Raw genomic sequence first — 7,921 nt, 5'->3', positions numbered from 1 at the left:
TTAATAAAATTAATAAAAGAAATAACAAATAGATTACCAGATAATATAGATTTATTAAGACAAATGTCAACATTTTCAGTAGATAATACTTTAAAGGTCATAAAACCAAGCCTGATTAATTTATTAGAACATTTCAAATACCCACCCGCAATTATTGAAAACATTGAAAGTCAGTGGAGAAAAATTACTTTAATTAAATGGCAACACGTCGATAGCACAATAGGGTTTTGGAGCGAAGTAATTGCATATAAAGATAGTAACGGGGAAAATCCTTTTAAGGACTTGGCAGACTTTGCATTGTCTTTTTTAGTGCTACCACATTCTAACGCAGAAGTGGAAAGACTTTTTAGTCAAATGAATATAGTTAAATCTAAACTTAGAAATAAAATGCAATAGCCAATGTTAAGATCTATTCTTCACATCAGGTCAGGATTGCAAAGAGAAGAATGTTGTTGTTATAATTATGATATTCCTACAAATGTTATAAAACAAATTAAAAGTAATGAAACTTACAGTTCTGATTTGACGTTGGGCTTAGATATAGATTTTGATATTTTTATTTAAAACTCCTATCCCACCTCCACCCGGCGGCACGGCAATTTTGCCGGAGTACATACACTATTACGGATAATACTATCAAGTAATAGTGCAGTGCTTATCAACATAATTACCGGCGTCTCGCCTCCGCATTTTGACTTTTTTGTGTTTTATGTTCTGTGTCAATGTTAAGGAATTTCCTCACGATGTGACATGAGTATAATAATATACCTTTTTGAATTTCAACCACCAATGTGTTCTCTAAGTCCAAAATTTTTAAATTTTTAAAAAGAGATTGGGGTACTATTCCTGTTGCTGAAATTATAAATGGTAAAATCGAAATTTTTTCTAAACACCAAAGATTTCTCATAGCAACGGAGAGTTCTAAATATTTATTAATTTTTGTATTATATGTCTGTGTTATATTGTGTGAATTTGGAACAGCTATATCTAAAAGATATGCTTGCTTTTGTTGTTTATTTAAAATAATAATGTCTGGTCTGTTATGCTGAATGTGAATGTCAGTTAAAACTGTCCGATCAAAATATAATTTGTAATTGTCATTTTCTAAACAACTTTCTGGTTTATCTAAACAACTTTCTGGTTTAAATATTTTTGTTATTGTTTATTACCTTATTTTTGCAGTTTTCTATTTTTTTCATTGTATTTTATTTTATTTTATTGTTAGTCTATCAATGTTTATGTTACATTTTGTATTTTATATAATAAAAGAATATCTAAAAAAACGCATAGTTTATTTTACTTTATTTGGAAAAAAGTTAGTGGAATCTGGTGGATTTTGTTCCCCCATGCAGTGGAATTGAATTTCCTAGTGTTGGCAACACTGGATGTAGAAATGCTCTGCATTGTTGCCAGATATTAATGGTGATATGGTGATGTATATGTATGATTCCAATACGTTTGTTAATTGATCTGTTTCTCTGGTTTAGTTTGTGTTTGGTGCTTTTCTTTTATTAACTTTGTTTAGGAACAGTGGGTGGTAGAGGGGCTACTGCACAAAGTATAATGGTATAATTAAAATTGCCGTCACGTGATCTTAATTGTGAATTTTCTCTTATTAAATACAAATAAATAAGTCTTGAGTAAAAGATTTGTAACTATTTTTAAATTGTGTATAATATTCTGCTACAATTTTGTTTTCTTTAGTATTGGTCATTTTTAAATTTATTCAAAAAAAAATATTAATCATTAAATATAATGTGCCATTGATGTTACAAAGATTGGGCGACTCTGTTATGTTTAGTTTAGTATGGTAAAGAGTTAATGATTTTTAAAATGTTGACAAACGAAATCACAATTAAGCTTTTGTCTGTTGTTATTTGGCGTTTTTTTTGTTCATGTGTTGATGTAAATTACGTATTATGCTGTTATACCCACACTATACAGTTTATACATATTAGGACTTATGTAAGCCCAAAATGGCATGACATTAATAAATGTTGATTTTATTTCATACTTCCCTGATCTTGTGCTTATTAAAAAAATAATACAGTTGGTTGCAAAAAAAAAAAACGGAAAATGTCAAAAACTATGTTGACGTTTTTCCTTAAAATTTTGTTAATGTAAAACTGTCGACAGGTCGGCGAGGTTAGAATTTCTTGTCACTGTACTTTTTACTACTCCAAATTCTGCATCTAGATCCGTAATTTTTCTATCATTTTCTAAATGGCCGGCGATGATACCTGTCTGTTTCAGATAAATGAAGCATTTTGGTAAAAAAAAAATTACATTAATTTTTTGAAAACTGTCAATGTCATCAGATTTTGTTCACACTATAAAAAATTTCATTTTCCGTTTTTTCTGCAACCAACTGTACATTTTTTGTATTATGTTTAGGTCTCCAGATTGTTTTACATTATTCTTATTGTTTCTAGCCGATGAGTTATCATCTAGAAAAACGAGCAAGAATGGAAGGAGGAAGTGCAAATGAGGTACAAAGAAAGGCAAGTTTAATAAATGTAGTCTCATACCTGTTTATGTAGCATTTCTGTTCTTGCACGGTTATGTGATATATGTTTTTATCTTTTCAGAGCACATCACCAAAGAAAATATGTAATTTGTCCACACAATCATTTAGTGAAATCATACACGTTGCTGCCTTTGTGGATAAGACGCTATTTATTAAAGCCTTTCTTGAAGGACATAAAGTGGTAGTAGCTTTGGCGCCTCGCCGCTTTGGGAAATCAACAAACATGGACATGGTGAAAGAATTCCTAACAGGGAACAAAAAACTCTTCCAAGACAATCAATTAAAAATATGGCAAGAGCAAAGGTTTTTTTTTGATAAGTACTGCCAAGAAAATCCAGTCATATACGTGGACTTTAAAAATATCACTGGTGAAACTAAAGATGAACTCCTTCAATCATTAAAGCATCTCATTTACTGTGCATTTAATGAACATCAGTATCTTGTGAAAAAGATCGATGGAAAATATTCTTGGTCAGATACGAAATTGGAGGTTCTGGGCTCTATTGAAATGTATGAGAATTATTGGAATAATTACAAAAATCTTGACAGAAATGAGGTGATTCAGGGATTGAAGCTCTTATCTCGCTGTTTACATGTGTACCATAACAAACTCGTTTATGTATTAATCGATGAATTCGATTCTCCTATCATGGACATCATCGTCATGGAATCAACTTCAAAGAATGAATTTCTGAACCAAACCATCAAAGTTGTCGGTCGCATCATGTCCATTACGTTCAAAAACAACGCACATCTCAACAGAGGGTTAATAAATGCCTGTGTCCCCGTCGCAGAACAAGTTTTGTCTGGCGACGCGAACAACATCCAGTATTATCAGTTTTTGAGTCACCCCAGATTTTCTCCTTATTTTGGATTTACAGATATAGAAGTGAAGAGTCTGTTTGAAAAAGAAGAATTTGTTGCTTTTAATAATGACCAAGTAAAAAAGTGGTACAATGGTTATAAATTAGTGGATGAGGAAGGGGACTATGCCATTTATAGCTGTTATTCAGTTTTAAAATATTTGAGCACAAGTCACGAAATGAAGAAACCATGCTTTGACAATTACTGGGTTGACTCGGCCAGCATCACTCACCTAAAACATCTGTTTGGTCATTATCTGATTCGTGAATTGATTGAAGATCTTATTGATGGAGAAGAGATCGAAATAAAGGCCATTAAAAAATTTGCGAAAGAAAACATAATTGCGTTAATCAACTTGATTCATCAAGAACTTAAATTTATAAATATGTCGCATGCACATCTTTTCCTCCAATTTTTGACCGAAAATGGATACTTGAATGTTTTACGCACTAGCCCTGATAATCAAAGAATCACCATTCGGATTCCAAATCAAGAAATTAGGATGTTGTTGCGGGGAAAATGTTATGATGTAGAATTGTTTTCAAAAAAACACCAGCTTTTAGATGAAAATATTGAGGGTTATTTGGCTGCATTAGAATCAGTGCTAACAAGAGAAGACAAAAATGTATTTACTGAATATGCAAAGGCTGTCTCTAAATTGTTTGATGGAGCCATAATGCCCCAAAACGAGGACGAATTTTATTGTATTCTCTTTGTTTTGGCATATAATGTTAAATTTTATATAGTTCGCAGTGAACTAAGCATCTCCCGAAGAAAATCTAAAGGAAGACCGCCTCATCTTGATTTGCTTATGATTTTGAATGAAGCTGGCTTGATTGTGGAATTAAAATTTGCTGACCAATCATCAGCGGCCGCTCTTTCTCAAATTAGAACGCGACAGTATGAATCAAGCTTCGACAACTACAAAAATGTCACAAAGAAAATTCTTATGGGTTTGCATATGACTAAAGAAGGGAAAGTTAGTCTGACTTACACTATTGGCGATTCACCTCCAGAAACTGTTACCAGCCATGAATAGACTTTTGATGGCACAGACGTATTTTTTTATTTGTATTCCCATTGTATTACCGTTGTTAAATGAATACAATAATTTTAATGGTGTTTTTAGCGTTTCAATTTTTATAAACACAATAGAACTGCATGAGTCTGTGTTGTGAATTTAGCTTTAGGCAACTTTGGGAGTTTCTGGTGTTCCTTTAGTTGGTGGTAAGGTTATTTTTAATATCATAGATAGTGGGTGAAGAGAATTTTATGGATTTAGAGGAATCTTTCGGTTTGTTCGTATTAGGATAATTAATTTTTATTTTTATGGGGTTTTTAATTTCTAAAGATTTTTAATTTTTCTCAACTATAAAAATTAGAAATATAATCATAGGCTTAATTTTAAAATATTTCTTTAATTGGGATTTTTCCATTTTTAACTTACCCGACCAAAGGTGGGTAAGTTTTGAGGTCCCCTGAACACGTTTATGAAGTTTTTAGAATGATGTCTGTCTGTCCCACTTTTCGTTCTCCCACGATTACTCAAAAACGCTTTGACCGATTGCTTTCAAATTTGACCAACACAAACTTACCCATGGTCTCTCGAGTTGAAAAGCTTTTGGTGTCAATCGGATCACGGGGGGTGGAAGAGGGTGAGGGTAGGTCGAAAAAATAATAAGGGAACATGGAAATTTGACATTACCGTTTGAAAGGGCATGTGTTTTTATGTCGGAAACGATGTTTATCATTTGCGGATTTTGCCAATATGGCGGACTTATAAAGTTATTTACGTCTTCATAGATCGACGGCGATAACTGCTGAAACTTTTAACAAAATAATCTCGGATCTTGCCATTGGAAATAAATCTGTAATAGTGACTACCGAATAGAGTTTGGTGTCAATCCGACTACGAGGGGTGGAAGAGGGTGGGGGTTGCTCGAAGAAATAATGAGGTGACATGGAAATTTGACATTACCAGTTGAAAGGGCATGTGTTTTTATGTTGGAAATGATATTTACTATTTGTGAGAATTAGAAGACGACTTATGTGGGTTAACACGGACAAGGTAGGTATCTTGGGTTAATTCAGGTTGGTTTAAATCACGACCTGCTAGATAGTCCGAGTGTCTATAGCGGCCTGGGCATAGAGCGAAAAATCCTATTGTTCTCATGATTCTGACCGTCGTCCGCGCCGATAATAACAAGTCGTGCCATTCGATGTGAAATGGCCACCAGAGGCACTTGGATCAGTTGGATCGCGAATGAATGGAAACTGTAATAACTACGGAAGGTTTACAACTAGAATAAATGTCAACCATTAATTCGTCATTGATTATCAAAATAACAATAAATACAATAAGAACTTCAATCATAATCGGTGCAAATCATTTTGTAATATTAATTTGTGTTCGCGAGAAACAGCTAGACATAAAAAGGGTTTGAAACTCGAATAAGTATCAATTGTCATTGATTGTCAAAATAATAAATACAATAAGAACTTCAATGACAATAATGCAAATCATTTTGTGATATCAATTTGTATTCGCTAGAAACAGCTAGACATTTAAATTTTGACAATTTGAATAAATTTTTCCTTCTGTAATTTCTGTAATACTATTACAGTTTCCCATAACGCGCGAGGTGGTGACATCTACCGATATTTTGACTTTTTTCCGGACGCAGAGTTTTGAGCGATTGGCACGACTTGTTATTACGATCAGCGCAGACGACGATTCTGACATTTGGGGTTGTTTTCGGGGGTTGCTGTTAGCAACTAACTGTCATGCTATCAAATGTGTGACAACGTCATGTGCATCGTGACAATTTAGACATGCAGACCACACTCCACACTCATGTATCTGCATGATGCATGCAGTCATACGTAGTTGTCCCGTGATAATTACATTTTGGATATTCTAAATTGGCAGAAGCAAGATGTTGCGCACTGGTCCACTGGTTTGGTTTGCGGAAGGGACAAAGTTTCGGCGCCGCGTTTTTTGAAAATATCTTGGTCAGTGGCGAGTACAAATTCATAGAATAATAATTGTCCAAAATTATATAATTACATTCAAAACTGTACAAAACTTAAAGTATACTTTCCACTCATTTCCACCAAGAATGGCACGGATTAATTAAGCAAATATAATTGTTTTGTTATGGACCCATCTTCATCTGAAATGACCCGTTTAGGAAATAATGTACCCACTGCAAATCCAAGATTGAGATGATAATTTTAATATTATTCCAGAAATAGGTTTACAACTAACGGAACTTGTTGTTGCTGCATTTACCGCAATATCAGTTCTAATATGATAAAAAAGCCACTTTAAACACTAACAGCAAAATACTAAAAACCAGAAACACCAAGCAGAAGTAGCATCAACTAAATTAATAACATTTTTGTTATTAAAGTTACTTTTAAACTGTGAGGCTCTTGACATTGCACTTTGACAACTTCACTGAATTCATTACATTTGTTTGTGAGGTTATGATTATTTAGTGACATTCCCCCCTAAAGTGGCGCCGTGGAGATCACAGGCATTAAACCTTCGCCCAGGCAGATGTATAGTGAAATATGTCAATCATCAAGACGGCGCGGCGGTGGCATAAACACATATAACTAGGAGGACTATAATGCGTGTTTAAGCTGAAAACTGTCGCCAAGAATATGAGATAGAAAATGTATCTTCTATGCCGTTCACTGGGTTCAATCCCAATATGCGCATGCGCCGCATCTACGTGGGGAATGTGGATAATTGTAGCCGACCGCACTACGTCAACTTACGGCTCGCGCGTACATGCGCACATTGGGACTGGACCCACTGAACGGCATAGAACAGTGGCGTAGATAGCTTTTTGCTTTGGGGGGGGTCCACGTACTTTTGCATTAAGTTTTTGGTTTTCAATGTAGTTTCCTACTTATAACACTAGAATATTAAATTATCACAATACGACTTGAAGGAACACATGTTTATTGTTTATACTCATGTTGAAAAAAAAACAAAAAAAAAACCCAAAGAACAATTTTAGATAAATATTCCAGCACGGAAAAAAATCGGCAAAAATTATGCTGTTTTAATTAAAAAAGATCATAATTTAAACAAATACGTACGTATAGTCGCGATCATTAAATTTTGGTCGTCAATGTCATTCTTTGACGCAATTTAAATGGTCCATTGTAAAACGGTCGTACCTAAATGTCATAACCTATCATCATGTCGTATGACATTAATTTTCATTTTTTTCTCATTTTTTGACACTTTGTTGACGTGGGCATAATCCGCTAGGGATTTTTTTTTTAAATTTGACTACCCAAATTTTGAGATGACATTGACGACCAAAATTTACCTATTGCTCGCGACAGTACATAGGTAGGCAGGCAATGTTCACGTTGTTTTGGCATAATGACAGGCCATGATTAATTTTTTTAACGTCGGACACACTGTTTGATTTCTGTCACTAAAGTGCCTGACATGCGGACCTATTAAAATGAACATAACATGTTGCTGAATTTCTCGCGATGTCTGAG

General features: G+C 34.0%; 2 long non-coding RNA genes across 2 annotated transcripts; one reads left to right on the top strand and one right to left on the bottom strand.

Moving 5' to 3' along the window:
- Nucleotides 1-1,572: 1,572 nt before the first annotated feature.
- On the top strand, nt 1,573-4,513 carry LOC138128115 (uncharacterized). Its single transcript, XR_011158537.1, has 2 exons — nt 1,573-2,501; nt 2,589-4,513. It is a non-coding gene; the product is annotated as an uncharacterized lncRNA (long non-coding RNA).
- Nucleotides 4,514-6,436: 1,923 nt separating this feature from the next.
- On the bottom strand, nt 6,437-6,998 carry LOC138128116 (uncharacterized). The gene is made up of 2 exons (XR_011158538.1): nt 6,653-6,998; nt 6,437-6,597 (listed from the first exon to the last, which is right to left on the bottom strand). It is a non-coding gene; the product is annotated as an uncharacterized lncRNA (long non-coding RNA).
- Between the last annotated feature and the right edge of the window lie 923 nt (nt 6,999-7,921).

This window comes from Tenebrio molitor, chromosome 4 (assembly GCF_963966145.1).
Source record: "Tenebrio molitor chromosome 4, icTenMoli1.1, whole genome shotgun sequence".
Classification (NCBI taxonomy): Eukaryota; Metazoa; Arthropoda; class Insecta; order Coleoptera; family Tenebrionidae; genus Tenebrio; species Tenebrio molitor.
This window is presented reverse-complemented; position numbering and strand designations above follow the sequence as displayed.